The following is a 14,260-nucleotide window of genomic DNA, read 5'->3' on the forward strand; positions in this document are numbered from 1 at the left end:
ACACTTTAGTCCACTCGTGACCACGGCCACTGTAATGTGGTTAAAACGTCGAGGTAAATATTACTCGTGTGTTTTAGCATGATAAGTCTCGTTTGTGTTATTTTGGCTAGGCGTGTAGGGATTGGGCGATCCCTACACGTCTCCTCTCCGCTCCGCTCGTCTCCGCCTCAGTGGAGCCACAGCCTTAAACTAGCCTTGTACGTATATCCTTAACATTTTCAGGCTCAGCTTTCTTATGCTAAAGTTGGGTAACAATTACTTTACCGCGGCCGTCACCTCGAAGACACACCCGAATATGAAACCTCTGCCACGCATGAATATCAAATGATCCGACATCACACGAGACGCCGTTGATATGTAGATATCAATCTTGCCTAAACACGGTTGTTCGCGGAACGTTTTTATTAAAAATAAACGCGCGCCCTTGTCTTGGGTTGAATACCAGAATGTATTACACGGTTCGCGGAGCGCGGTAGGCTTAGTATTACTACGGAACTTTTTTAATATTAAATATTCGTATTGTACATCATCATCATCATCCCCTGTAGTTATGGATACTTCAGAGTCGGCGATTTGATCACCTGGCTTAATAGGTCTCTCCTAGTCTCTGCCACACAGACCTGTGTAGTCACACCTGCATTAATATCTGTCGCAGTGGGGCATACTAAAATATCTGACACATCCTACCAGCCCTAGAAACAGAGTCATATCAGATATTTATGCACACTTTGTTGTGGCAGATATTGGTGCTGCTTCACCATTCTTAAATTACAATATTTCACACTATCTATTGTATTTTTTCTGGTGGAGACAATAACATTTTTTAACTTCACTTTTCTTTTAGGTACCGTAAACTCAGGTTTCTATAGTCCCAAGCGTTCATCAATAGTCCAAACAGACTTTTTAACATTTCGAACAATTACAGAACTGCTAACGTTTAGGATGTTCATCGTGCATTTTCTATTGGATTAGGGTACGATGAACCTTCTAGATGACGTTAGCAGTTCCGCAATTGTTGGAAATGTTAAAAAGTCCGTTTGGACTATTGATGAACGCTGGGACAATAGAAACCTGAGTTTACGGTACTTAAATATCATCAGCTAAAAGGTGTTGACCAAAGGCTTTCCCTAAGAACGCCATAATGAACGACAACTCGCCACTTCCCATTTTCCCGCAACTCTCGCAGTGTCGTCAGTTCACCTAGTGGGAGGCTTTCCAACGCTTCATCTTTCGGTTCGTGATCACTACTCGTGGATTTTTCTCCCCCAACGCTTCGAGCGATTTGGCCCGCCCGTGGTCACATCAACTTGCATATTTTTCGAGCTATGTCGATGACTTTAGGGCTTCGGAGAGTTTCTGTATTTCTGATCGTATACACTAAATAGTTCGTTCAGTGTTTCAGGAATTCCAGACAAACAGACTCGGACACTCAGACCGCTATGTGTAGATGTGTACGAAACACTAATAACTACATAAGTCTACATCAATAGATAACTACATAGTAGATTATGAAACACGTTTAAATACATTTTAGTATGGAAACCGACACTGTCGTTCAACATGCACTTAGCCGGACTTCTCACCTTATATTTGAACTAGAACTCACTACAAACTCGCCTTTTTATCGTATAGAATTCCAAAGGTAACGCTCCGTTTAATGCCCGTTCATTTGGCTCCGTCATTTGTCAGTGCAGTGTTACTTTAAGACGCTAAGAGCTCAAACGTCACGCTACGTTATATGAGGTAAGAGACGACCGAGCATAATAATATACCTACACTTCATTTACTTGCTTTAAATCTCCGAAAAATTGAAAAACAATAATCCGAATCAAGGGTTATCGACAAGCGATCTCATATCTTGCTCGTGTTTTTAACCCCCGACGCAAAAAAGGGGTGTTATAAGTTTGACAGCTATGTGTGTCTATATATCTGTGTGTCTGTGTGTGTGTTTCTGTCTGTGGCACCGTAGCTTTTGGGCGAACCGATTAGAATGTTTGTTTTTTTTTATTATTTAAAAGCAGAGTTTTTAGCGATGGTTCTTAGACATTTTTTATCAAAATCGGTTCAGCCGTTTTTGAGATATTGAACTTTGAAGTGACGATGTCGGGGGTGTTCCAACTTTTCGTTGGTTAGGTTATTACACCCTTTTATTAGCGTCCTTTGGCTTTCTTTTCTTTCTTTTTGGAGAAAGTGGGTGTTGGGTCGTATCAGAAAGTCAAGCAGCTGGCCCAAGACTTTACGAAAAGGCGGTTACTCTACAGACAAGAGCGCGTACTTGTACTATCTATTCTGTGACTTAGCTCTTAAATTAAAGAAGAATGTGTATCTATATAACAAAATCCTTGACCATGATATTTCACTGCCGTCAACAAGACCGATTAAGGCACTTGTCCTACCGCCGACGATGAGCGAGAAGCGAGTAGAGCGAGTAACTAGAAACGAGTGGGTCAGCAGCGAGAAGCGAGTGTAGTTTTGTCGCTCGGCTGTAAGCGAGTGTTCGCGTGCGACGGGCGATTACTCGCTCCACTCGACTCGCTCGTGCGGGGCGGCCGCGAAGCTGACATCGCTGAGCGAGTATCTATAGCTCAGCGAGTTTTATAGCTCTTGTCGCTGCGACAAAAGATGTAAGAGCGAGTTCTCGCCGACAGTGTGAACTGCCAGCGATCAACTATTAATATATGTGTCTCTTTTACTCATACAGGATCTTATATCTTTTGTTCGTTTCTTGAGCGAGAAAATAGTCGATAGCCAATCGTTTCCTCGCTGGCGGTGAGACAAATGCCTTATTTGAATTTTGATACATTTATATCATCAGATATTTCAGAGCGGTCAAGGTGGTCAAAAATAACGGCATATGCACTCTATTGTTAAGGTATTAAAGTTCATGTATCAATATTTTTCTGATGGCGACAATATCACCGAGCCTAACTTTTGCAGGACCTTGTGCAAGGTCCGCCCGGATTGATACCACCATCTTGCTCACTAATCCTGCCGTGAAGCAGCAGTGCTTGCACTGTTGTGTTTCGGCGTGGAAAGTAAGACAGCCGGTGAAATTACTGGCACTTGAGGTATCACATCTTATGCCTCTAGGTTAGCAACGCGTCTGCAATACCCCTGGTGTTGCAGATGTTTATGGGCGGTGGTGATCTCTTACAAGTGGGTCTCCTGATGGTTCAGGAGACCCACTTGCTCGTTTGTCATCCAGTCCAATAAAAAAAAACGATTTAATGCTGGAGCCAGAAGCTAGGCATTGGAACTTCAAGACATAACAAAGTAATCTAGCCGTGATTGAGCTTGTTAGGAAAATCTTTAGATGTACTTTGATCAACAATAGTATCCAGGTTCTGATGATGAACCAGTCAAGCAGGTGTACCTACAGATGTATTGGAGAATGTTTTGTCATCGTATTTTGTCGGAATAGTTCGTTTATATCGAAAATACAAACTGAAATATAGATGCACAGAAAAACCAGAAAAATAAGACCAGCGCTGGGAATCAAACCCAGGTCCTCGGCATTCCGTGCCGTGTGCTATACCGCTACACCACCGCTGGACAACGATACAGACACGAATTTCTCCTATGCACCTCATATCTCAGCTTGTGTTGTTTCTTATTTAGCCACTTAAGCAGCGACACTAGCGACATCTATGCCGCAGCCCTCATCGAGAAACTTTTCGGCACTCCATCGGAACTAACCGCTCACCCGGACAAGAGATCGTTATTAAGCAATCAAATTAATTTGTATTTTCGATATAGGTTTTACGGGATGACCGTAAAAGTAACAAAAAATTTGGAATTGAAATAAAAAATACAAAAAGATTCCAAAAAACCAATCTTAGTTCGTTTATCTCAACTAGCTTACTGAAGTTTACTGTTGCCAGTTGGGAAAGCAAGTTAAATACGAACTTTCCCGACAAAATACGATGGTAAAACATTATTCAATACATCTGTACCGTTAAAGCATGGTTTAAACCCCCGACGCAAAAAGAGGGGTTTTATAAGTTTGACCGTTATGTGTGTCTGTGTGTCTGTATGTCTGTGTGTGTCTGTCTGTGGCACCGTAGCTTTTAAACGGGTAGACCGATTTGAATGCGGTTTTTTTTTAATTGAAAGCAGGTTTTTTAGCGATGGTTCTTAGACATATTTTATCAAAATCGGTTTTGCCGTTTTTAAGATATTAAACTTTGAAGTGTCAAAGTCGGGGTTTTCCAAATTTTTGTTGGTTAGGTTATTAGTTTTATCTAATACCTTTAAACGAGCAATATATATATAAATATATGTCGGGGATCTCGAAAATGGCTGCAACAATTTCGTTGAAATTTGGTATGTAGGGGTTTTCGCGGATGAAAAATCGATGTAACTTAGTCATGTCTCGGGGAAAACGATTTTTACCGACTTTTAGCCCGAGCAAAGCTCGGTCGCCCAGGTACTATTAATTATTTCTTCAAACGTGCTTAAAATCCTTTTACAATTCCCTTGTTTATTATTTAATGAATGTGATTTTTAGTTTGCACTTGAAAAGGAATCAAGATAAGTGCAGAACAAACAAGTCGTTCATGTTTCTGCGGCAGCGTTCATATCAAAGAGTTAAAGGATAAAAATCTCTTTGAAGTTTTGGGGAAAAAGTGCAGAAGTCAAAATATTATGTCTGCGTAAGACGTTTCAAACGTTTTTTGGAAATTTTCCATGCTATTTTTGAGGTTGACAGCATATTGTTATAAGTAGGGCCCGGAATTTTGCGTGTCGCTATTGACAGATAGTAGGGAGAGAGCACCGCTTTTTATCGATGCTATAGACAAATCGATAGTTCATAGTAGTATTTCGCAATAAATTTCATTTTGATTTCTTCGGAAAATGAATGGGATTGACATCCAGATGAATAGTATCACAAAGTTTCACCCTGGTACGGGATTCAATTTCCTTGACTGTACTTACTGTATGTTTCAATACCAGTCGCAGACAACCGCCATAGTTCACTATCCATTTAAGACAAAACAATTTTTAATGCATACATACTCCTTTTGAGACAGACTTAGAACTGGCTAGCGAAACGCCACGAATAGCTTCCAAGATAAACGAAAATATTTATATTTGAATTTAGAATAGCACCGACGAAGACAGTTTGTTCCGCTACGGGCCCCGGGGAGCGGTCGTGATCGTGCCTTTGTAGTCCTGTAAACGAAGTCTTCTATAGACTCCTATGATCATATTTGAATATACTATTTCTTAGAATAGTTCTGCGGGTGATTCTAAAGCAACTAAGGCTGCGTTTACAATAATGTAATTTTACGTGTATATAGCGCGATGCTCGTGTAGGCGTTTCATGCAATGTAAGTGAGGTGCCACCTCTACAAAAGCACTAATTACACGAAAAGTTGGTTAAAAAAAAATTCTATTTAGTTCATCAGTTTTTTTATCAGAAAATATTGAAGACGTATTTTTTCTTTTGTCAATCAAATGAAAAATTACCGAAATGAACCGCGTCAAACTTTGAAAATGATTTAGAGACTTGTGATCAGAACTAAAAGGTTTTTTATTTACTATTTATTGAAATAACTTTTTAATGTACTTATTTCCTATTTCAATCTTTTTTCATCTAAATAAAATCAAGTTAAGTGCAAATATATATATTTTCGTGCGTAAACCAAGGCTTTGAAAAGTAAATGAACAAATACTAAGAGCAAAGTAAACGCGGGATTTAATTTAAACGAAATAAAACCTGCGCCATTCCTTGACCTCACTTTGAAGTGCATTTCTAATTTGTAACTGCCAGGGTTCCGTGGTCGTTATTCTCAGTAGAACCATTCATAATATTATCAGAATCGAAAAAAACTCTTAGCTATAGGTGGCAACCAGTACTGATACAGGCTAAGCATTCGTAGCAACTATACTAATGACGGTTTGTTGACAGGAGAAATTTCACTAGATGGCGTTACTTACGAGAGGTCCGTTTGAAGTTGCATCTTGCTTGCGATTGGCTCATTAAGTTATATCAATCACAAACGTAACGTAAATGTCAAAGTTAAATAAATAAATAATAATAATAAATAAATAAATATCATGGGACACTTGACACCAATTGACCTAGTCCCAAACTAAGCAAAGCTTGTACTATGGACACTAGGCAACAGATAAACATCAACATATATAGATAAATACATACTTAAATACATATTAAACATCCAAGACCCGAGATCAAACATTCGTATTATTCATACAAATATCTGCACCGGCCGGGATTCGAACCCGGGACCTCAAGCTTCGTAGTCAGGTTCTCTAACCACTTAGCCATCCGGTCGTCACCAAAGTTGACAAACAAACCTCACGATACTATATAGGGCCAACTAGCCTGCCACAGAAGCCCTAATTGAGAACGGTTATTTTAAACTAATAGATAGTATATTTCCGTGGTGTAAAAAGCCGCGGTGGCCTAATGGTTTGACCTATCGCCTCTCAAGCAGAGGGTCGTGGGTTCGAACCCCGGCTCGCACCTCTGAGTTTTTCGAAATTCATGTGCCGGAATTACATTTGAAATTTACCACGAGCTTTGCGGTGAAGGAAAACATCGTGAGGAAACCTGCACAAACCAGCGAAGTGATTCAATGGTGTGTGCGAAGTTCCCAATCCGCACTGGGCCCGCGTGGGAACTATGGCCCAAGCCCTCTTGTTCTGAGAGGAGGCCTGTGCCCAGCAGTGGGACGTATATAGGCTGGGATGAGATAGTATATTTCATGGTTATAATGGTCAAATTATACCATCAATATAACGATCCATGGTATCCATTTAATCCATTTCAAAGTTCAGTACCTCAGAAACTGCGCAACCGATTTTCATTGATAAAAACAATATTTGTTTCATTATGCATATCTAAGAACCACCGCACTAAAATTCGCTTTCACGTAAAAAACACACTACATCCGTTTAAGAGCTAGTGGCAGTTTGATAGACACACATTGGCGTAGAACTTAATGACACCCTTTTTTTATCATCATCATCATGTCAGCCGAAAGACGTCCACTGTTGGACATAGGCCTCCCCAAGGCTTTCCACTCGGACCCTTTTTGCGTCGGTTAAAAAAATCCTAAACCAAAATCGGAACACTTCACCCCGCAGTATAGGTTTAAATTAATGACAGCATTAAAATCCTGCCCAGACTTTATTACTCAAACGATTTTATGTTCCATTCGCCTTTGAGCGTTCCAGAGCCGTGTACAGTAATTAACACATACGGTTGACAAACGCGGTAAAAACTATGATGTTATATTCCACAACCTCGCTTTTAACTACAAGTTCGCTGCTGTGCAATTACATGCAGGCTAACTTAGTTGCAATCCTCTTAGTAAAACACAAGGGACTTTTTTGACTATACCTACCTAAAAAGTTAGATTATTTTTTACCCGACCTTTGACAGCTGCCTACAAATGTAAATTCTTGCAGCTCCTCCACCTCCACACCATAGATGAGAGTGTGTATACTGGTAACTCCACACTGTAAGAACACACACACATAAATAAGGTCACAGGTGAGCACAGTAATAAAATAGATTTATTTAATCAGGCGTTACTTTGCGGAGGTCCATATCAGTGAACTAAAAGAATTTCTTTGCTCACCCGCGACCTTACGATATCTAATTTAATGCAAGATATGCGAGTTCCTCCACCTCCGCACTGTAAGAACACACACAAATCACACCAACTCTACCACCACCACCACACTACTACACTAGTTATTTTTTTTAGGTCAGTAATAAAATTGTTAGATACAGTTAATTGATATGGACCTCCGCAAAGTAACGCCTGATTTATTAATTATTTACGGTTTCATCACTGAATTTCGCGGTGGAATCTTACCAAACAGCAGTCTCAATAGACTAGTTACTATGTCTTGGTCACGTGAATAGTTCAAAAAAATAATCCCATAAAGCATAAATTCTGAATAACCACCATAATAGCTTAATTGAATAGATACAGCTGATTCACGCAGTCGACTATCACGAAGACATAAATAAAATAATGACCCAAAAACTTTCAACTTAAGCAAACACATAAATTGTTTCAAGAGAGGAATTCTTTGAGCGTAACAAAGCGCTAACTTTCTAGCCCACAATCTCGTCTTTATTACCAATAGGTAAAGTCCATTTTCCGGGATCGGAAAGTGGAAAATTCAACGATCACGCCAGCTATGTGCAACTTTAAATAAACACGTGCTGAAGGTCCTATTACTAAGGTGTTACGGTTGTTTATTTTCGTATTGGGGGTGTTATATGGTTTTGTCAGTGGTATATTTGTTACCCTCTTCTACGGAACGACGAGATAATTTATTGAGGTACGGTGACCACTTTTTTCTCACCCTTTACTCTGTTTGTCTGTAAGTAGTGATCGTCTTGTGTTTAGTTCGTAAAAAGTTAAGGGAAGTGTTTTGGATGGCCCTAAGGGAATTTATATATTTGGAACTCAATTACTTTGTTTACGATGGGGTGGACTTTAGAGCGTGAAAACAGTTATTAATAACTTGGTGATGACTGGGTTGTTTATTTATAGACGTCAGTTTTTGTTTAGTGTTAAAATAAAAGAATAAAAACAATTATAACCATACTATGTTTTTTTTCTGAGGTGGAGATCTATTGCTGAATAATCTGAGTGCGAATCAGAGTCGCGTAATTAGGATTTCGAACAAAGCTAGCAATAAAAATTGTTAGTACTTAATTAATAGTATTTCTAATGTATTGTTAACTTCTTGCCAAGCTTTACAATTCTAACTTAACAGAAAATGCATTAACAGACAGATTTTTTGTATGAAAATATACTTTTAAAAGTTTGTTCTCATATATTTTGATGATGTCAATGCACTAGCTTTCGCACGTGGATTTTTCCGTTGCAGAACTTTTCATCCCGTGGGAATTTTCCAAATTTATTTCTCATTCTTTGTCTGCATATTTGAAGAAATCTGTGTAAAATTTCAACTTTTCTTTCACTGGTTTGAACTAAGTTTTTTTTCTTAATAGCCTGTATAGTGTCCCACTGCTGGGCAAAGGCCTCCCCATTCTCCTTCCACTCGTCTCTTGAACTACGTATTAATGAATAAGTTAATCAGTACCTAAATATTATAATTGTTAATTTCATACCAATTGCTTAATTAGCCTGTTAATATAATATCGAAAACCTTCTCAAAACAAAGGATTTAAAAATATATATAAATCCGCGTTCAAAAAAAGCTGCCAGTTCTGATAAAATATGGGCCGTGTGATACGCAAGCTACAGGACACTGGCTGTTTGCCAGCTTTTTTCAATTTTGGAACAGTTTTAATCAGGGAAATGTTGAAGCGGCGAATTTGTTTTTTAAATTTAATGGCCAGTGTCAATTGCGTTGAGTTGAAAACAAGAAAGTACTAATACGTAAGTACGTTTCACACACAAAACATAAAATGTCTAAGATATTATTATGTAATGAAATTTAATATTAGCAATTTTTGTTTAGAAACAAAGTTCTGTACTCAAAATATCTACTTGAATTTTGAATGGAGTTCGTTATTTATTTAAATCTGTTCTAATTAGTGTTTTTGTTAACAGCAAATTAACAAAAACTTTCATTGGAATCTTTACTTTTAGTGGAGGTTTTTGTTCATGATTAAAATGTTTTCTCAAGACGATATGAAATTCTGAGAAAATATTACTTTTTAGCTTATCAAAAGAACAGTATCAAAAGAACCAAAACCCAGTGTTGTTAGACAAAGATCTGATAAGCCAAGATACTTCCAGAAATGTCTTGTTGGAAAAATGGTTTAAGTAATAAATAATAAATAAGTATCACGGGACAATTCACACCAATTGACCTAGTCCCAAAGTAAGCTTAGCAAAGCTTGTGTTATGGGTACTAAAATAAATGGGTACTAAAAAAACGGATAAATAAAATTATTTAGATAGATACATACTTAAATACATAGCAAACACCCAAGACCCGAGAACAAACATTCGTATTTTTCATACAAATATCTGCCCCGATACGGGAATCGAACCCGGGACCTCAAGCTTCGTAGTCAGGTTCTCTAACCACTAGGCCATCTGGTCGTCTAAGTAATGCTACTTTCAATAAAGATACTTTCACGGGGTGCAAGTAAAATCTCAAAATCATAGCCGCTAACTTTAGAGACATAAAGCAAAAATCTCGTATTCCAATTTGACTGCCAGGCCCCTGTACCACAGAAGTCACAAGTGCTACAATTTTACAAAATTGAAAAGTTTATCCTAGTAAAATGTTAAACTTTTGTAGAGTTGAAGCACTTGTAACTTTTGTGGTACAGGGGCCAGATCTAATGATTCACGTGAGCGAAGCCGCACGTGGCTGCATAGTATTATTAAAATATACCAAAGTCCACAACATTATGATGAAAAAAAAAAACCGGCCAAAAGCGTATCGGACACGCCCAAAATAGGGTTCCGTAGCCATTACGAAAAAATTAAGTTATATTTTTCTAAGGATTTCGTATTTTATACGGAATCTTCCAAGGTTAGGTATATTTTATACCTTAGGCTGCTATTTACTCATAAACTACTAATAATTCTCAAGCAAACTTAGCCGCTATACTTTTCCTTGAAAGTTTGATATACTTACTACCGTCCTGAATTTTTTCAAATTTTTCTACTCACTGGTTTAGAGTTTAGAGGGGGGGACGCTCGATTTAAAATGAAAATTTGCACTTTAAAGTTGAATATTCGCAAACAAATTACTAAATCGAAAAATCGTCTGAGCAACCCCTAATGTTGGCAATTCTCGCCCTGAGAACTGCCGGTGGGTTGAAATTGATATGATGTTGCGTGCGCACCCTGCGTCGCTGACGTTAATACTTAGCACCAAACGCGCTGGCCTCGCGGGTTCGATGTGCAGGCCGCGCCTTGGTCGTCGCTGATGATGCGAGTGCCTGTGGTACATGCGATGTGAAGGCAGACCCTCATCCCGAGCCCCTGGATCGGTCTGGACAGCTGCCGCCGTCCTGTAGCTAGCTGCCGCGGTTCTTGTGAGGATTGAAGGTTATGAGAATGAAAATCAAAACTGCGATTACGTTCACCACTATATTTTCGCGTTACACTGATACCGTACAACTGTTTAATATCTATAATATGATTCAGATGATCTTAGATTACTTAATGACACACGATTTGACACTGAGAGCTCCGCTCTGACCCCGAGATCGCTATAGACGTCCAACGCCTCTCAGTGCTTTTGAATGACTGCCGGTCGAATGAGTGACCGGTCCATTGACATACATAGGCTGTCAAAACAATAAAAATGATTTAAGGGTCCATCACACATTCCCGTAAAGTGACTTCTACACGACCCGACCTAGATGTTACGTTTTGCGTAAACACCTAATGATTTTAAAAGACCAATCCAATGACACCCCACACTTAGGGTTGGACGAGAAAAAAAAAATCACCCCAACATACGTCCTTATCGAGGTACCCTAAAAAATTTTTTTATTGTACCATTTTATCGACATAGTTTACATATATCCGTGCAAATGACAGCTTTCTAGCATTGATAGTCCCTGAGCAAGGCCGCGGACGGACAGACGGACAGATATAGACATGACGAAACTATAAGGGTTCCCTTTTTGCCATTTTGGCTCCGGAACCCTAAAAAAACGAAAATACTGATGCGCAAAAAGTAACTCGGTTTTTCGTATGAATATTTTGAACACACTGATGCATGCCAGACTTATTCGTGCGAAAACCTCCGTACAGTCACTTCAGAGCGTGCAAAAATATCTAGCACATCCTACCCTAGAAATAGAATCGTGCTAGATATTTTATGCACGCTTCGTTGTGTTAGTTACTGGAAGAAAGAAGAAATTAACAAAAGAAAACAATTTATTTATAACTGCAATGACACATCAATATACAGATCAGATAAGTACCTATATACAGGTGGTTGCCGTTATTAAAAGGTCCTGGCTCAGCATATAGCTGGTTGAAAACAACACACACAGACACAAAAGTAGTTAGTAGAAAATATTAGTTGGCTGTATAGTACTCCTTTATACTTGGTTTATTTATGTATTGTATGTAAATGTGGTATTTTGTATTTTATATTTAGTTATAGATTTATTAATGTTTATATAAGTATTTACATTTATTGTATAAACTTGGGTATTTGGAGTTTTCATATTATGAATTTATATTTATTCAAATATTTTGCTCTACTTGTTGACCCTTGTTTTTTTTTCCCTGTTGACATCCTTGTATTATTATTATTTTGTATTTTTTTCTTTAAATTGTATACTGTAGTTTTTTATTATTTTATTTGAATTTATTTTATTTTGAAAAAAATGAGTTTCTGCCAATTTTCTTGCGGCGCATTCTTCTTGGCAATGATCACTGATGTATTAAACTGTAGATACACATTGCCAAAACAAAATCCCATCAAAAAATGTCCGAACTATTTATTTGTTGTGTAACAAATAAAATCATCACCCACACAAATTAATTAAAAGAATACGTGACGAAATTTGAACCTAGTCTTTACTAAGTTACAGTTGAATTTCGCTAGCGCCATATTCCACAATTAATAAAAATATTTACGTGTGCGTAGAAACACTGATCCACCACACCAACAAATAGAAAGAATACGCGAGAAATTTGAACCTAGTCTTTACTCTATTACAGTTGAATTTCGCTAGCGGCAAAACTCCACAACGCTTGACACTTGACAGCTAACTCCACAATTTCACATACGCATGCTCGAATATGAATGTAAGCTTATCAGAAAAGGCAGAGGGATTAATTTCACTTGCTACATTGAAGGCGACGTTGAAGATTGCTTGGATGAGTTTGACGTTCTTAAAAACGGACGAATTCAAATTGTAGAACAAAGAATGCTTCGGACTTTCGGAGAGGACTTTTGTAATAAAAGTTTTTGTCAATTAAATTAAAAAAAATTAAAAGGTAACTTTAAGCTAATTTTCTTTAGTCCAATGTTTACCGTTTTCGAGATAATCTATATACAGCTGGATTAAGACTATTTGATGCCTTAAGCAATGCACGCCTATGCCCCCCCCCTTATCGATATTTAAATAAGTATTTATTACGACGAAATATTATATTTATGAAATACGATAGAGATTATGGGGAGGCACGAGCGAGCGGATTTTCAAACACCCTTACCCTTTTATGTGCTAACAAAAAATTTTTGTTGCTGTTTATGGTGCCCCAAGACGTGATGCCCTAAGCAATCGCTTAATTTGCTTATGGGCTAATCCGGCACTGTCTAATATACATGGTGGCCACGTAATTAAGAACGATTTGAAGTTCCAGATTATTTTTAACTAAATCATGTCATGTGTAGTCGTGGGTCCTTCTTAGAAGTAACTAGTTACGTTAGAAATGCCACATGAATAGAGCAACGGATTTAGATAAAGAATAAAATTACTGTCATTTTTACTCAAATTTTGTTTTATTCTCTTTAGTAACAATTCAAATAGTAATGAAGCTGGACAAATAATTAAGAACGATTTATTGAACGGCTCGAAAGTTTTTTATTTGAAAACTAGATTAACTAAATCACACTAACGTGAAGTGTGTACAGAAAAAAAAGCAATGTTATACATTTTTAACTAAAATTAATAGTTAGTAGCATGTCCACGGCTTTTTTATTACTGACTTACACCGGCGAGGCATTAATCTATCAATTTTTGACATTTCGCAAGAGAGATAGAGTTCCATTTCTTCTAAGAATACGTCATACAGTTCTCTTAAATTGCCACACTGTCGATTTGAAACTTTTTTTCTTGACTTCGCACCAAAGATGCTCTATTGCTCTAAGATCGGGGGCTGTTGGCTGGCCAATCTAAAGACAGAAACTGATTGCGATGTGAGGAATTCCTTAACTGTACGTGCAGTATGCTTGGGACCATGTCGTGCTGGAATGTCCAAATAACCGGAAGCACGCCTTCAGCATATGGTAACATTGTTTCTTCCAGTATGTTTTTGTATTGAAATTGATCCATGTTTCCTTCTATCAGCTAACAGGTCCAACACCATGTCCCAGAAAACATCCAAATTTTTACATTTCCCCCGCCATGCTTTAAAGTTACTTTGTGTACTTTGGGTCGGATGCCTTATTTGGAGGCGTTACATATCGTTTGCCATCAGAACATACCCTATTTATTTTTGTCTCGTCAGAAAAAAGAACGTTTTTCCACTGTCTGACTGTCCAGTTTTCATATCTTCTTGCAATGCAAGCCGGGCTTGCCTATGACACTGTT

General features: G+C 38.1%; 1 long non-coding RNA gene across 1 annotated transcript in view; it reads left to right on the forward strand.

Annotated features, from left to right (window-relative positions):
• Positions 1-1,699: 1,699 nt before the first annotated feature.
• The window catches only part of LOC141445640 (uncharacterized), a 16,280-nt gene continuing 3,719 nt past the window's right edge, over positions 1,700-14,260 (forward strand). The window contains exon 1 of the long non-coding RNA XR_012453344.1: positions 1,700-1,743. This is a non-coding gene — a long non-coding RNA (uncharacterized lncRNA). The remainder of the gene's footprint in view (positions 1,744-14,260) is intronic.

Source organism: Choristoneura fumiferana, chromosome 2 (genome assembly GCF_025370935.1).
Source record: "Choristoneura fumiferana chromosome 2, NRCan_CFum_1, whole genome shotgun sequence".
NCBI lineage: Eukaryota > Metazoa > Arthropoda > Insecta > Lepidoptera > Tortricidae > Choristoneura > Choristoneura fumiferana.